At 37.5% G+C, this 18,311-nt stretch overlaps 1 long non-coding RNA gene across 1 annotated transcript; it reads left to right on the top strand.

Annotated features, from left to right (window-relative positions):
- The first annotated feature begins 2,346 nt into the window (after positions 1-2,346).
- LOC118820304 lies at positions 2,347-3,937 on the top strand. The gene is made up of 3 exons (XR_005008247.1): positions 2,347-2,543; positions 2,628-2,688; positions 3,623-3,937. It is a non-coding gene; the product is annotated as an uncharacterized LOC118820304 (long non-coding RNA).
- The last annotated feature ends 14,374 nt before the right edge of the window (positions 3,938-18,311 follow it).

Below are 18,311 nucleotides of genomic sequence, written 5' to 3'. Positions count from 1 at the left end.
CTCATTTACCGCTTGTGTTAAATACGTTTTTTCAGGGTTATCACTTTAAGTATGTTTTCATAACAGATACAACAGCGAGTTCAACATGTTTTGAGTCCACTGTTAGGAGTTTGCGTTTTGTCCACTGCCCATATTTCTTGGCTCTGTAATATTATGTATTGCAGTTTCTCTTCATTTCTCTTATGTTTGCAATGCAGTTTCAGTTTCAGTTGCTCACCTACAGTGTGTCTTCAAGGTTTTGCCCATGTAGTGGACAGTGTTTCCACATCCTGCCATAGAAAACAGCAACCAGTTTCGTTTCCTGCGAGGAAGGTCAAGAGATTTACTGATTGGGTTTTCTCTAATTGCTGACAGCGAGCATGTCTGGGCCTTGGTTTCCTCTATCTACCCTCTATCAGGCTGTTTCCCACACTGGCTGCAGTGTATCATTCCAGATAGAACATCAGTGTAGCACTAATATACAGTGAAGGTTCCAATGCTTGATGATCTGATGTGTTTCTCCACACTGTTGCGTTCTGATCTGTTTTCTGTGGTAATAAATAGATCAGTCAAGCATGTAAGATAAATGCCATTTCACAGGGGGTGAAACTGGTGACATCCTTTGTATTTCATGGTGATGGGATTATTGTAACATGGTACGGGAGGCGGAGCTATCTGAATATGAAGCTGATCTCCACCCTGCGAGGTTCAGTTCAGATGCAGTGTTGATTGCATTGTGACACAGCTGACCCACCTTGAAATTGGCAAAGATGAAAGAATCCCTCAAAAAAGGTGCTCAGCTGCTGCTCGGATTCGTCAGCGCAGGGATAGCAAAGGGTGGAGAGTTTGACTTTCATTGCCCCTGTGAAGGGACAGTTAAATTTCCGTTTTACTTTGTATACTTACTGGGACCCGCGATTGCCATGTTAATCTTCGGAATTTACATCCTGAGGCAGAACAAGGACTGGAACGTTGGTTCATTTTGCTATGGGGTCATCTTCTCCTGTTTAGCTCCACCTGTTGTTTGGATGATCATGTTCTTCAATGGCAAATACATGGAGTGTTTTAAAGATCGGCAGAAGGAAGGACAGACTCTGTGTGAGGTGCAGCTTGATTTCTACGCAAAAAGGGTAAGTTACGTTTCATCAAAGCTGACTACTTGTGATTAAGATTAAAATTAAGATTATGCTACAGTGAAGTATTAATACATAATCTACTCTGTAACAAAGTGTTTAGTCTTTTAAATAAAAAAAAATCAGGTAATAACAAACTGGTTTTATGCAATGCAATTAAATTGATTTTTCAAAGAAAAACAGTTTAGATAAAAAAAAAACCCTTAATTATGTGGTTTGGATTGATAATTTACATAAATCCAAACTTTTCTTTCTCTTATTCTAATGAATTATTAACCTAATTAAGTCATTAGAAATTAGTTATTAAATTCATTGATTGATTTTACTTTTTGTTGGTTTCATAGATTGTAATCACAATTCATCATTTAATCATGTAAACGACAAAAATCCATAACAATTTATTGAACAGGCCTAACAACTTATTCATTATGTCATAGTTTATAATTAATAATTCTGTAATTGTTAATGTTAAACTGTAAATGCTGTTTATACATATTACAGTAGATCTTTCCAAAGAAGTTATGTCACAGCTTTATAGTAGGGCTCCAACTAAAGATTATTCACGTTTATAAAGCATATATAAACTACTTAGTACTTCATTTTTGCATCACAAAGTGTGCAAGATACTTTGGGCAATTAAATACTTAATAATAACTTAATAATAATTTAAAGCAATTATGATTTTTTTGGGTAACTAAGTAAATACTTAGTGTTCAAATTGTATCATTTTTGAGTTTCTTTGATGACTTATAGGTTCCTACTGTTTCTATTAAATATTTGAAAATGGCACATAATTAAAATAACACCATTTATTAATGTATATATGATACAGACAGTATCATATAGTTGAATGCAAAAATTTGAACATGGTCAGGTCACAGTTACATGTTTTGTAGGTGTAAACAAGTCAGCACACATTTTCTTACTAATTCAAGTCCACTGATTCTTATATATTTGCATAACATATTTGCAAAATTTCACATTAAAAAATAAAAACATAAAATGTGTGACATACACACCACAGTTTATCCTTTATTTTTTCCTAATGTGTTAAGTGGAGTAAATAAACAGTCATTGTGGATTAATTTGTGCAGATGTGTCTCTGTGGAGGATTTCTTAACCTATTTTCACTTAGAAAATCAACAACATTGAATTTGATCAGAGCGCCTAAATATTTTCACCTGACTGTAACTATTAAGAGTCATTAACAAACTATTAGATAAAGATTAAGTTGTGGCTTATTAGGGTCTGTTTTTCATAAAGTGTCACCAAAGTTCTTCTTTTCCTCATAATGTTGCATTAAAGTGTCGTGGCTTTTGCTCTAAAACTGATTTCTGATGACGTCTATGTTGTCTTTTGTTCCAGGCGGGCAGTATTTGCGTCATCATCTTGTTCCTCATTTTAGGGCTGATTTATGACTGCTGCAAAAAGGTGAGTTACCCAAAAAAGCATTGATCGGCAGGGGTGAACAGCCAGATACACTCACAATCTCCCTCTTCTGTTGTTTACAAATAGCAGTGACCGCAGGGAAGGTCTTTGAAGCAGCAGACCTCTGCAGCTACGACTGAGAATGCAGGTATGATCAACCAAGAGTGCTGAACCATCAATAAACGCTGTTACACTTCATCTGGAGTATCAGTAACACATCCACAACATATCAGTGACGTAGCTGTAGTGAAGTGTCTGAATACACTGAAGTAAATATCTTGTAGATGTTGTGTTGATACATTACTTACATTAAGTAGATGTGTTGTTAACATGTTACTTCTATTACGCAAAACCTAACCTTACCAACCTTACCCAAAACCTAACCCTCACCCTGACCCTAATCCTAACCCTAACCTTAACCTCAACCCTTATCCTAACCCTAACCTTAACCTCACATCGGCAGTTTTGGCTGAGGTCACCCCCTCATACCCCCTTGTGGTGCCAGGCCTGTAACTCAGAAGGAAGCATTGCATTGCTAGTATTGTCTCACTGGGGGAAACATGGCTGGATTATCTGGCTAATCTGGGGAGGAAAAAATGCCAAAAAATCAAATAAACGCACTGTAAGATTTCAGAAATGTAAATCACTGAGGCTTTAGTTATTAAGGAACCGTCTAAAAGTGTTTAACATGAACATCTTACAGTTTGATTCCCCATAACAAAATCACATCAGACAGTAAACAGAGCGGCTTCGATTTGGATTTGGGATTTGTAGTCATCTTAAAGAAAGCTCCTCTCTTTACTACACGATTGTGATTTTCCCCTCTTTAAGCTAAATACATGGGAAATACGTTATGCTCTGTTGTGATCGTCCCTTACTGACCACAACATCTGTGATCTGCGTTATGTTCAGCAAAATTTACAGACATTTTTTAAATACAGTACTAGATCAGTGGATCATTAGTGTGTTATGCTGAGTAAGTTTGACCCTTACAAATATTTTCAAATGTAATTGCATAATTAATTGTGTAATAATGACTTAATGAGTTACGTTTCCATTCAGTTTCCATTCTCTATTGACAGGTCAGAGTCTGCATTCCTGACTGTGATACGGATTGAAAGTTTAGAGTCTCAACGTTCCACAAAATACCTCCACCTGTTTCAACCAGATACAAGCTACAAGCTAACTGTGACTTCCAAGGATAAACTGTGAACACATGACAATTGAATCAGAGCATTACTGTTAACTTCTGTTACTATATCATCTTTTAATACTTTACATTTTGGGTTCGCTGTTACAGACAGATCATTTTACAGTTGTTCTTTTAAATAATTTTGCATGACCTTTTACAACCCCATTTCCAAAAAAGTTGGGATGCTGTGCAAAATATAAATAAAAACAAAATGCAATGACGTGCAAATTATTTAAACCCCATATTACATTGGAAATAATACAAAGACAACAAATCAAAAGTTGACACTGAGAAATGTTATTGTTTTTTGAATTTGATGCCAACAACAACAACAACATGTTCCAAAAAAGTTGGGACAGGGGAAACAAACTCTGGTAAAGGTGTGTAATGTTTAAAAAACACCTGGTGGTTGATTGGCAACAGGTCAGTAACATGATTGGTTATAAAAGAGCATCTCAGAGAGGCGGAGTCTTTCAGAAGTAAAGAGGAGGAGGGGTTCACCACTCTGTGAAAGACTGCACAATCAAATAGTGCAAAAATTCAAGAATAACTTTCTCAACATAAAATAGCAAAGAACTTTTCCTTTTCATCGTCTACGGTACATAATAACATTAAAAGATTCAGAGAATATGGAGAAATACCAGTATTTGCTGGTCGTGATCTTTGGGCCCTGAAAACAGACATGATTCTGTAGTGGAAATCACTCCACGAGCTCAGAAACACTTCTGAAAACCAATTTCTGTGAAAACAGTTTGTTGCTGCATCCATAAATGCAAGTTAAAACTCCAAAACACAAAGAAGAAACCAAATATAAACAGAATCCAGGAACGCTACCACCTTCTCTGGGCCTGAGCTCTCTTAAAATGGACTATGGGGAAGTGGGAAAGTGCCCTGTGAGCTGATGAATCAACATTTGAAATTCTTTTTTTGGAAATCATGGACACTCTGTCCTCCAGGCTAAAGACCACTCAGCTTGTTATCAGTGCACAGTTCAAAAGCCAGTACTCAAAATCGGCATATATTTTTTCAAAAAACAATAAAATTTCTCAGTTTCAACATTTGATATGTTGTCTTTGTAGTATTTCCCTTTAAAAATATGGTTCACATGATTTGCATATCACTGCATTCTATTTTTATTTACATTCTGCACAGTGTCCTAACTATTTTGGAGTTGGGGTGTGTGTCTCTAGTTTAATTTTGAAAATCTCACTGAGGTTGATGTTTTTTTCTGCATATTATTCTCCTTAGACTTGCTTGGTAAGTTCCTTTGTATTGGGAATTGCTTTATTTCTGCAAATTTCCTCAATTTCAGTTTATGTTTATAATGTATTTTTATTATGCTTGCTCAATGAGAAAAAATTGTATGATGGTTTAATTTGCAATTAAATGACAAAAGAACCAGTACCTGTTTATTCTCACATGTGGTGCTTTTAAGTGTTTCAAGATCTGGAAGGAGATCTGAAGGAAACCAAGTAAACTTTTTTTCCAAATGTATTAACAGTTTATGATAGAAATTGCAATTTCATGTTCTTTGTTTTTCAGAAATGAAAGTGATACGTAAATCCTCAAAAAATCTAATTATAGATGTTGTTTTTCACTTGTTCTGTTTTTCACAACACAATCCAAATACAACAGCGAGTTCAACATGTTTTGAGACCATTGTTAGGAGTTTTGTCCACTGCCCATCTGTCTTGGCTCTGTAATATTATGTATTGCAGTTTCTCTTCATTTCTCTTATGTTTGCAATGCAGTTTCAGTTCCAGTTGCTCACCTGCTGTGTGTCTCCAAGGTTTTTCCTATGTAGTGGACAGTGTTTCCACATCCTGCCATAGAAAACAGCAACCAGTTTCGTTTCCTGCAAGGAAGTTCAAGAGATTTACTGATTGGGTTTTCTCTAAATGCTGACAGGAAACATGTCTGGGCCTTGGTTTCCTCTATCAACCCTCTATCAGGCTGTTTCCCACACTGACTGCAGTGTATCATTCCAGCTAGAAGATCAATGTAGCACTAATGTACAGTGAAGGTTCCAATGCTTGATGATCTGATGTGTTTCTCCACACTGTTACGTTCTGTTCTGTTTTCTGTGGTAATAAATAGATCAGTCAAGCATGTAAGATAAATGCCATTTCACAGGGAGTGAAACTGCCAACTTCCTGTTTATTTCATGGTGATGGGATTATTGTAACATGGTATGGGAGGCGGAGCTATCTGAATATGAAGCTGATCTCCACCCTGCGAGGTTCAGTTCAGATGCAGTGTTGATTGCATTGTGACACAGCTGACCCACCTTGAAATTGGCAAAGATGAAAGAATCCCTCAAAAAAGGTGCTCAGCTGCTGCTCGGATTCGTCAGCGCAGGGATAGCAAAGACTGGAGAGTTTGACTTTCATTGCCCCTGTAAAGGGGCTTTTACCTTTCCGTTTTTCTTTGTATACTTACTGGGACCCGCGATTGTCATGTTACTCTTCGGAATTTTAATCCTGAGGCAGAACAAGGACTGGGATTTTGGTTCACGTTGCTACGGGGTCTTCTTCTCCTGTTTAATTCCACCTGTTGTTTGGGTGGTAATGTTCTTCAATGGCAAATACATGGAGTGTTTTAAAGATCAGCCGAAGGAAGGAACTGCTGAATGGTTTTATCACAGTATTTGTGAGACGTTTGTGGAGGTGGAGCTCGAGTTCTACGCAAAAAGGGTAAGTTACGTTTCATCAAAGCTGACAATTTGAGATTAAGATTCAGTTTAAGATTATGCTACAGCGAAGTATTAATACATAATCTACTCTGTAACTAAGTATTTACTCTTTTCAAAAAAATTCATGTAATAACAAGCAGTTGAACTGGTTTCAGGGCTCCAACTAAAGATTATTAATGTTTATAAAGCATATATTAACTACTTGGTACTTCATTTTTGCATCACAAAGTGTGCAAGATACTTTGGGCAATTAAATACTTAGTTAAATAATTTAAAGCAATAATTTTTTTGGGTAACTAAGTAAATACTTAGTGTTCAAATTGTATCATTTTTGAGTTTCTTTGATGACTTATAGGTTCCTTCTGTTCCTGTTAAATATTTGAAAATGGCACGTAATTATAATAACACCATTTATTAATGTATATATGATACAGACAGTATCATATAGTTGCATGCAAAAATTTGAACATGGTCAGGTTACATGTTTTGTAGGTGTAAACAAGTCAGCACACATTTTCTTACTATTTCAAGTCCACTGATTCTTATATATTTGCAAAATTTCACATTAAGAAATAAAAACATAAAATATGTGACATACATGCCATGTTTTATCTTTTTTTTTCTACTGTATTAAGTGGAGTAAATAAATAGTCAATGTGGATTAATTTGTGCAGATGTGTCTCTGTAGAGAATGTGTTAACTTTTTTTCACTTAGAAAATCAACAACATTGAATTTGATCAGAGCGCCTAAATATTTTCACCTGACTGTAAATATTAAGAGTCATTAACAAACTATTAGATAAAGATTAAGTTGTGGCTTATTAGGGTCTGTTTTTTATAAAGTGTCACCAAAGTTCTTCTTTTCCTCATAATGTTGCATTAAAGTGTCGTGGCTTTTGCTCTAAAACTGATTTCTGATGATGTCTATGTTGTCTTTTGTTCCAGGCGGCAGGTCTTGGCTTCTTCATCTTGCTCCTCATTTTAGGGCTGATTCATGACTGCTGCAAAAAGGTGAGTTACCCAAAAAAGCATTGATCGGCAGGGGTGAACAGCCAGATACACTCACAATCTCCCTCTTCTGTTGTTTACAAATAGCAGTGACCGCAGGGAAGGTCTTTGAAGCAGCAGACCTCTGCAGCTACAAATGAGAATGCAGGTATGACCAACCAAGAGTGCTGAACCATCAATAAACGCTGTTACACTTCATCTGGAGTATCAGTAACACATCAACAACATATCAGTGACGTAGCTGTAGTGAAGCATCTGAATACACTGAAGTAAATATCTTGTAGATGTTGTGTTGATACATTACTTACATTAAGTAGATGTGTTGTTAACATGTTACTTCTATTACGCAAAACCTAACCTTACCAACCTTACCCTAATCCTAACCCTCACCCTGACCCTAATCCTAACCCTAACCTTAACCTCAACCCAAAACCTAATCCTAACCTTAACCTCAACCCAAAACCTAATCCTAACCTTAACCTCAACCCAAAACCTAATCCTAACCCTAACCTTCACCTCACATCTGCAGTTTTGACTGAGGTGTCTGAAAGTCTTGCTCAGCTAGAGAAGCACTGTAATTAATGTGAGTACAGTTTGAAAAAGTCTCCCCAGCAGAAGAAATAAATAAAATCAAGGCTAAGTTGCAGGACAAGCATAAACGGTATCTATGGTATTCCATCCGAGGGGGCATCACCCCCTCATACCCCCTTGTGATGCCAGGCCTGTAACTCAGAGGAAGCATTGCATTGCTAGTATTGTCTCACTGGGGGAAACATGGCTGGATTATCTGGCTAATCTGGGGAGGAAAAAATGCCAAAAAATCAAATAAACGCAATGTAAGATTTCAGAAATGTAAATCACTGAGGCTTTAGTTATTAAGGAACCGTCTAAAAGTGTTTAACATGAACATCTTACAGTTTGATTCCCCATAACAAAATCACATCAGACAGTAAACAGAGCGGCTTCGATTTAGATTTGGGATTTGTAGTCATCTTAAAGAAAGCTCCTCTCTTTACTACACGATTGTGATTTTCCCCTCTTTAAGCTAAATACATGGGAAATACGTTATGCTTTGTTGTGATCGTCCCTTACTGACCACAACATCTGTGATCTGCGTTATGTTCAGCAAAATTTACAGACATTTTTTAAATACAGTACTAGATCAGTGGATCATTAGTGTGTTATGCTGAGTAAGTTTGACCCTTACAAATATTTTCAAATGTAATTGCATAATTAATTGTGTAATAATGACTTAATGAGTTACGTTTCCATTCTCTATTGACAGGTCAGAGTCTGCATTCCTGACTGTGATACGAATTGAAAGTTTAGAGTCTCAACGTTCCACAAAATACCTCCACCTGTTTCAACCAGATACAAGCTACAAGCTAACTGTGACTTCCAAGGATAAACTGTGAACACATGACAATTGAATCAGAGCATTACTGTTAACTTCTGTTACTATATCATCTTTTAATACTTTACATTTTGGGTTCGCTGTTACAAACAGATCATTTTACAGTTGTTCTTTTAAATAATTTTGCATGATCTTTTACAACCCCATTTCCAAAAAAGTTGGGATGCTGTGCAAAATATAAATAAAAACAAAATGCAATGACGTGCAAATTATTTAAACCCCATATTACATTGGAAATAATACAAAGACAACAAATCAAAAGTTGACACTGAGAAATTTGATGTTTTTTTGAAAAATATATGCCTATTTTGAATTTGATGCCAACAACAACAACAACAACATGTTCTAAAAAAGTTGGGACGGGGAAACAAACTCTGGTAAAGGTGTGTAATGCTAAAAAAACACCTGGTGGTTAATTGGTAACAGGTCAGTAACATGATTGGGTATAAAGAGCATCTCAGAGAGGCGGGGTCTTTCAGAAATAAAGATGAGGAGGGGTTCACCACTCTGTGAAAGACTGCACAATCAAATAGTGCTACAATTCAAAGAATAACTTTCTCAACATAAAATAGCAAAGAACTTTTGCTTTTCATCATCTACGGTACAAAATATCATTAAAAGATTCAGAGAATCTGGAGAAAAAACAGTATTTGCTGGACGTGATCTTCAAGCCCTAAAAACAGACATGATTCATCACTGCACAAGCTCAGAAACACTTCTGAAAACCAATTTCTGTGAAAACAGTTTGTTGCTGCATCCATAAATGCAAGTTAAAACTCTAAAACACAAAGAAGAAACCAAATATAAACAGGATGCAGGAACACTGCCACCTTCTCTGGGCCTGAGCTCTCTTAAAATGGACTATGGGGAAGTGGAAAAGTGTCCTGTGAGCTGATGAATCAACATTTGAAATTCTTTTTGGAAATGATGGACACTCTGTCCTCTGGGCTAAAGACCACTCAGCTTGTTATCAGTGCACAGTTCAAAAGCCAGTATTCAAAATGGGCATATATTTTTCAAAAAACAATAAAATTTCAACATTTGATATGTTGTCTTTGTAGTATTTCCCTTTAAAAATATGGTTCACATGATTTGCATATCACTGCATTCTATTTTTATTTACATTCTACACAGCATCCCAACTATTTTGGAGTTGGGGTGTGTGTCTCTAGTTTAATTTTGAAAATCTCACTGAAGTTGATGGTTTTTTTTCTGCATATTATTCTCCTTAGACTTGCTTGGTAAGTTCCTTTGTATTGGGAATTGCTTTATTTCTGCAAATTTCTTCAATTTAATTGCTTTATACTTTCATTTTATGTTTATAATATATTTTTTATTATGCTTGCTCAATGAGAAAAAAATGTATGATGGTTTCATTAGTGATTAAATGACAAAAGAACCTGTACCTGTTTATTCTCACATGTGGTGCTTTTAAGTGTTTCAAGATCTGGAAGGAGATCTGAAGGAAACCAAGTAAACTTTTTTTCCAAATGTATTAACAGTTTATGATAGAAATTGCAATTTCATGTTCTTTGTTTTTCAGAAATTAAAGTGATACGTAAATCTTCAAAAATAAAATTATAGCTATTGTTGTTTTTCACTTGTTTTGTTTTTCACAACACAATCCAAATGATCCCAGTTGTTTGGGCTACCTACAATATTTGGTGTGGATTTGTTTTCCAGTGAGTGATATTTTTTCTGTGGGTATTTGTTTTTATTTGAAAAAATATGCCTGTGCAAGTTATATACAATCTCTTGCATGTTGTCTAGTAACATTATCGTCTATAGCAATGTTGGGAATAGCTATGTAGTTTAACAAGTGAATGAAACTGTGGATGTGTTCTGGTGATGAAAGATCACAGCAGATCATTCCTCAGCAGTGCTAACAGTTGATCAGAGGCGGAAGGATGCTGTTCTCCGCCAGGTATGATCAGTGAGTCCACTGTAAAATACAAGTTTATTACAGTATCACATTTCTTTCCATCAACTGAAGTGTTTAGTAACAAAGCAAAGCTCTGTAAAACCTCGCCTCTGATAATCTGTCTCTGTAGGCATGCAAGCAGGTTCAAGTAGGCTTTGGGTTTCAAATGAACAAACTTATTAGTAAAAAAATTCTGTTAAAATATGAGAAAAAAATAACAGAAAACCTAAATAAATAAGTCAAGTGTAGATGCTTTCAGATAGGTGTACTGCATAATACAGTTAGGCAGTGAACATCCTACCATTCTCTGACCTGTATAAAAATCAGAGCAGAGTCAGTTGGTCCAGACTTTGATTTTGGATGAAGATGATTCATTGAACAATATCTAAGTGACTGTGCTTCAGAGCTTCAGTCACAAAGACAGCTCGACTGGCCCCCAGTGACCTCTGCATTTAGATTTTTGGGAAAAATTATCCGTAAATAGGGTTGGAAAATGTGGTCTGAACTGCATGATAGTGCATTAGTGCAATGTGCAACAAAAAAAAGCAGTACTTCTTCAAGCTGCTTGTTCCTTTAGAGCAGTGGTCACCAACCTGCACCTCTAGATCTACCTTCCTGCAGGTTTCAGCTGTACCCTAAATCAAACACACCTCATTCTGCTAATCAAGGACATTAGATGGATTGTGTGTTATGATATTCAGTTACGAGACCTCAACCCAGTTGAGCACCTATGAGAGATTTTGGAGCGCCGTGTTAGACAGCGCCCTCCACCAGCATCATCAAAACACCAACACCAATGTCTTTTGGAAGAATGGTGTTTCATCGGACCACGCCACATGTCGTCCTCTAGGGTCTAGTTAGCAATCTCACAAACCTAGGTGACCACCATCAAGCCTTGCTCAAACTTTCTTTGATAATTCACATCACCTTGCCATGAGCAGTGTTCAGCCTCAATCGCAAGATAATACCTCACAACTGAAACAAGTGTGGGCGTCCCTAAGCCGTCCCCTAAGGGAACATCACTGCATAATCAATTTACACATTGCTATCCCATAACTTTTGCCATGTCATTGCGTATATGTAACATATAATCATTGCCTAAATACATTCCATGGGATGCCTGATGAGCTTGGACAAAGACCAGATAGAACAATGCATCACGTGGCTCATCCAGAGGTAAACAATCATGACTGTCAACGAACACCAGTCGCTCCCGGAGGATCAGCTTCATCTTCACCAGCATCACAGGAGCCATCATGAAGCTTCACTGACTGACAGCTGGGCTCATCACCCAGAATGTGTTCAAGTTCGCCATAAAAAGGGCGTAGTCACTTCTTCGGTTCATGTCCTCGGATTCTTTAAACTGTTCTTTGATGTTGCAGGCCGTTGTATCCCAGCAGCACTGCTGTGTCTGATTCACCCACAGTATGGGTCATGTCAGGAGACACAGGAAGAGTGCTAGTTCATTTACGGCTCATGTTTAAACGTGCAGTGTATGTACACTGCGATTCCCAACATCGAGATCTGGTTTTGAGCACTGCAGTTCAAGCACCGGCAGATTAGGCACATTTTATAAACAGTCCATCAGTTGCACATATTTACACAGTGATGTCTGATTCATTAAACAGACAGCAACTAACGCACCCCAGTCGACTGTTAGTGAGACGACACGATGTAGTTCAAAGGCAGAGTCGGTCACTAAGACCTGACGTTGGATGTGATATTGGAGACTGAAGCACTAACATAAACCTGGAAGCTCATACTCTATTAGAACAGATGCAAACTTAAAGGTTTGTGTTCTTACTGGTTACCTTGTGATTCTGCAACCAATAGACTGCAAAATTGAGCTGAATGCGTCACAGAGTGACTGAGATGAGGCGAGACTAAATTCCCAAACTGTCATCACCACTGAGCAGCTTTTCAGTCGGCAGCTGTGACAGAAGAACAGCTAAACAACCTGGAATCAGCCAGAAATGAACCCAACACCATTCGCCAAACGTGTAGTCTGATCTTCAGAGTCTGACCAAATCAGACTGAGCCACAAAACTGCAATAAAAAACAAAAAAGCTGCTCAGTGGTGATGACAGTTTGAGAATTTAGTGTAAGGAGCTGGAGAACAAACTGCTGGCTGTGCAGCGAGTGGGCGGAGCTCGTTACTCTGACGTAGCAACAAGCTGCTCGTTAAGGAACTATAATTTGGTGAAGGAACTGTGAACATTTAAACATATTAAACGCCGCATTCACGGCCCAGTTTATTAATTTATTACTTTATTTATTTAACTGTTGTATTAAAGCAGTAGAACACTCGAGGAGTGTGTTATCACTATAACATCACGGCTGTGATGATCTACGGCGACCAAATCACAGCCATGATGTTATTCCACGATAACACACTCCCTCTGTGTTCTACTGCTTAAGTAAAAAACGGCTCATCAGTTCAACCTAAGAAACGTACTTCATGTGGTAACAAGTAAATCAGCTGGTTTTATTCAACCTAAATCAATAAGTTGAATGAACAATTCTTTTAAAGTACTTCTCCAGTTGAACAAAGCCAGTTAATTTACTTGTTACCACATGAAGTCATTAGATGAACCGTTTTAACAGTGTCTGTTTTGCAGTTTAGGCCTGTTTGTCATTGAGCTTCTCTTCATTTCTCTCTCTTTTCCAATGCAGTTTCAGTTTCGCTGTGTTCATTCGTTGCATGTGTAGTACAGGGGTACCCACATCTTGGCGGGTGACTTCCTGTTCATCTCTTGAAGGCGATGTGATTTTCATAATATCTTAGGCGGGGCTATCAGTGAATCGTGAAGCTGATCTCACTATAAGGTTTAGCTCAGATGCTGGGTTGGTCTCATTGCACTACACCCGACACAGCTTCACAATGGCTCTGGCTCAGGTGAAACAAATCCTGAAAAGAGGCTCTCATGTCCTTCTTGGTCTGATCCTGGTAGTTTTAGAGAAGGTTGTTGAGAATGACTTTGTGTGCCCCTGTAGGTTTGACTTCACAATGTCGTTTTTCTTTCTGTACTTACTGGGACCCACATTTGTCGCTTTTATCTTAGGAATTGTGCTTATTAGGCTCAACATGGGCTCTGGTTCCAGTTCAGGCTGCTGCTGGAACTGTATATCCTGTACAGTTCCACCGGCCGTCTGGCTGGCCATGTTCTTCAGTGATGGCAAATACGTGGCTTGTTTTAACGCTGAGCTAAAGGAAGGATACGGTGACAGAGATGAACGTCCATGGAATCCGTGTTTCAAAAACCGGACGCTGACCGATGACCAGCAGCATTCACAACTGGTGTTCTTTACGACTAAGGTGAGCTACGTTTAGTCACAACTCATAACTTGGTCATAATGAAGACTGTTATGGTGTAATATTGGTCTGTGATCTACACTTGGATCGATTTGCAAATTCACAAAAACAGGCCTAGCAATTAGCACTAATTATTTATTAACAGTTTGTGAATAATGATAAATAATTGCATAATTGTTATCTGTGCAGTAATTTTTGCTATAAATAAATGCTTCAACTATACATGCTTTTCATAAATATTACATTTAAGTGTTTTAAGTACTACAATATAATTTTCTAAATCTCACTAAGATAATGGTAAATAATTCAAATGGAACTATTTATGAATGCATATGTTATATATAAACTATTGTATAAAGTCATATGAAAAAGACTAAACATGGCCAGATCACACGTTTTTGAATTTTCGAAGTTAAAACAAGTTAACAAGCTCTACGAACTGAATAATAGCATTTTACTGCAAATTTTAGTGCACAATTTCCATGTATTTGCTGAGTTTATCATACATACATAATCTAAACCGCTTATCCTTCTGGGTTGCGGTGGGGTGCTGGAGCCTATCCCAGCTGTCATTGGGCGGAAGGCAGGATACACCCTGGACAGGTCGCCAGTCCATCGCAGGGCAGACAGACAGACAGACATACACAGTCACACTCACACCTAGGGGCAATTTAGCGTGTCCAATCAGCCTGACTGCATGTTTTTGGACTGTGGGAGGAAACCGGAGTACCCGGAGGAAACCCACACAGACACGGGGAGAACAGGCAAACTCCACACAGAAATGACCCCGGTCGCCCGGCCGGGAATCGAACCCCGGCCATTTTTGTTGTGAGGCGACAGCGCTACCCACTGCGCCACCGTGCCGCCTGAGTTTATCATATGAGAGAAAAACAAAAAACATAAAATGTGCCATAACTTTTGCACAGGCCATATTTTATGCTTAATTGTTTGTCCCAATACCTTAAATTCAGATAATTTAAGTAATATAATTAATAATTGTGTATTACAATGTACAGAAGTGAGTCTCTGTTGAGGACGTGTTCATTTATTTACACTCAGAAAATAAACAACAACATGGAATTTGACCAGAGGTGGTGTGAATTTATTAACCCTGTAAAATCCCAGACTTATTACATCCTAAAGCTGAGGAGGCTGAGTTATTCTGTGGTTATAGAAGTGTGTGATTAGACTTTGGACCCACTGCAGAGTTTCTGTTCAGTATTCTACACTAATAGAATCATTATTTATAGTTATATTGTCTTCTGTTGAAGTTGGCAGGTCTTGGCATCCTCATCCTCCTCTCCATTATAGCACTGATTTATGAGCGCTGCAGGACGCGCAGTGAGGTGAGTTCCTCAAATAAGCGTAGGTCTGTAGTGGTGAACAGACAGAGATCCTCACCGTCTCCCTGTTCTCTTCACAGAGCGACAGCAAAGAGGAGGAAGTTCTGTGGAGTGGAATACCTCTGCAGCAGCGAGGGGTAACCCTGGTCTGACCAACCAGGAGAGCTGAACCATCAACAAACTCACCTGTGACTTTAGAGAGAACACTTAACGTGAACACTGCTACAGAACGTCGCCATAACCGTGGCACAATTACCAGGGCACAACTGTCTAAGTGCTGACACCATCACCAGGAGAGTGTGAGTTCAATCCCCAGCCATCTGTGTTTGGGATCAAACCACTTGTTTTAAAGAGAGTTAGTTCCTATAACTTGGATTTGTAGTCAGCTTAAAGGTGGCCTCTCTGCACATGATTTGATGGGATTTTACCTTCTTTTGACCAAATATGAGGGAAATACGTTATGCATTCTTTGGACTGTCTTACTGACTAAAGCACTGGTGATCTGTGTTTCTGAACTGTTATCTTCAGCAAAAGTCTGTTCTGTTTTTCAGGAGTGAGAAAATGTAGGTTTGATCATTTTTGGACATTATTTCCTTAGAAATTGACTGGAAGATGTCAAACGTCCAGCAAATGTCCACTATAAAAGCAACGTTACCACTTTATTGGCCAGTATTAGAGCATGTTTGATATAATTCAGGGCTTCTTTGCTTTACTTTTTGTTTCATTTCGCTGAAAGGTGGTACAACGTCAACAGATCAGTGAGGTTTGTTTTCATCAGTATCATCCTGGCTGGGATGATCTACTGCACACGCCTTCAGCTCGTACCCTCAAACCACAAACCGCCGTGATGCTGTTTGTGATACACTCCCTTTTGTGTTCTGCTGCATAATAAACTGTCAAGGCAGCTCAGGACAGCACATGACATCTGATATGACACGTTAATGGCAGGTTATGTCAGTGTTGTTTAGTAAAGTTTAAGTAAAGTGAACAAAAAGAGAACCTGTGCAATTTGACCCCTTTACAAATCTTTTTAAATGTAATTTTATAATTACTCAGTGAGTTTACATTCTCTGTTGAGAAGGTCGAGTCCACATTCCTGACTGTGGTACGGATTGAAAATTTAGAATCTCTATCGCTATGAGCTACATTTTCTTTCATCATTGGCAACAACTGTGACTTCCAGGGATGAACTGTGAACACATGGCAGTTGATTCAGTGTAGTACTGTTAACTTCTGTTACTGTATCTTCTATTAAAACTTTACATTTTGGGTTCGCTGTAACAAACAGATCATATTACAGTTGTTCTTTTAAATAATTTTACATGGTCCTCTACAACCCCATTTCCAAAAAAGTTGGGATGCTGTGCAAAATGTAAATTTAAAAAAATGATGTGCAAATCATTTAAACCCCTATATTTAATTGAAAATAGTACAAACACAACAAATCAAAAGTTGAAACTGAGAAATTTTATTGTTTTTTGAAAAAAAAATATGCCTGTTTTGAAATTAATGCCAACACCATGTTCCAAAAGAGTTGGGACGGGGGCAACAAAAGGCTGGTAAAGTTGTGTAATGCTAAAAAAACACCTGGTGGTTCATTTGCAGCAGGTCAGTAACATGACTGGGTATAAAAGAGCATCTCAGAGAGGCGGAGTCTTTCAGAAGTAAAGATGAGGAGGGGTTCACCACTCTGTGAAAGACTGCACAATCAAATAGTGCAACAGTTCAAGAATAACGTTTCTCAACGTAAAACAGTTAAGAACTTTTGCTTTTCATAATCTACGGTACAAAATATCATTACTGTGACTTCCAAGCATTGACTGGTTATTCATGTCTTTAGTTTGTTTGGAAAATCTCACTAAGGGTGACTGTTTTTTTGTGTTTTTTGATACTTCAGATACTTGAAAAATCAAAGTTTTCTGTTTAGGTTCTCTTTAGAGTTGCTTGGCGAGTTCCTTGATTTTTGGGAATTTGTTCTTCATTTTGTTATTTTCATTGTTTTATGCTTTCAGTTTGTGTATTGCATTGTTTACTATGCTTGCTAACTGACAAAGGATTTCTCTGATGTTTGCAAACTTAAATATTTGCTAAAAAGAAATTTAAGTAGTAATTAAATGACAATCTCAATCTGACGTGTAGTGCTTTTAAGTGTTTTAAAATCTGAAACATTCTGCACAAATAAAAGAAACCTAGGAAACTTTTTTAAAAATCGTATGTAAATCTATATAATTATATAATTATACACTCTTAAAAAGATGGCTCTTCGAGGGTTTTGTAAAGAAAATGGTTTTATGTAGAACCATGAACACTTAAAGAAGCCTTTGCTTAATTAAAGGGTTCTTTGCCTCATAAATTGTTCTTCAGATTGATGGAGAATGTTGTATATGGTTTAATATAATGCCAAAAAGGGTTTGTCTATTATTATGATGTCAAGCTTGTAACAATAGAAAAACGCTTTTTGGTGCTACATTGAACCCTTTTCAAAAGGGTCCTATATAAAACCATATACAACACATTCTCCATCAATCTGAACAACCTTTTCATCATAAAAAAAATATATTCTGTACTAAAGAACCCTTGAAGAGCCATCGTTTTTAACTGTTTACAAGAGCTGAAGCTGTATTTGTGTCTTTCCACAGAAACGTCCCCTTTTTATCTGTCCATAGGAGTCACTGGTGTTACTGATCCTCATTGGTGTTCCACATAATAAAGGAACACCAGAGACATTTTTAAAAATGAAAAATACATTTTACAAAACGGCTGCTACAGAACATCAAACCACAATTTGTCAGTAAGGGAAGATCCACTAAAATATGAAATTTAATCCATTTGCATTCTATTCTTTCACAGTTACCTCAGAACAAAGTCGGTCACACCAGTGACTTCAG

Source organism: Colossoma macropomum, unplaced genomic scaffold (assembly GCF_904425465.1).
Source record: "Colossoma macropomum unplaced genomic scaffold, Colossoma_macropomum, whole genome shotgun sequence".
In the NCBI taxonomy this organism is placed as follows: Eukaryota; Metazoa; Chordata; class Actinopteri; order Characiformes; family Serrasalmidae; genus Colossoma; species Colossoma macropomum.
This window is presented reverse-complemented; position numbering and strand designations above follow the sequence as displayed.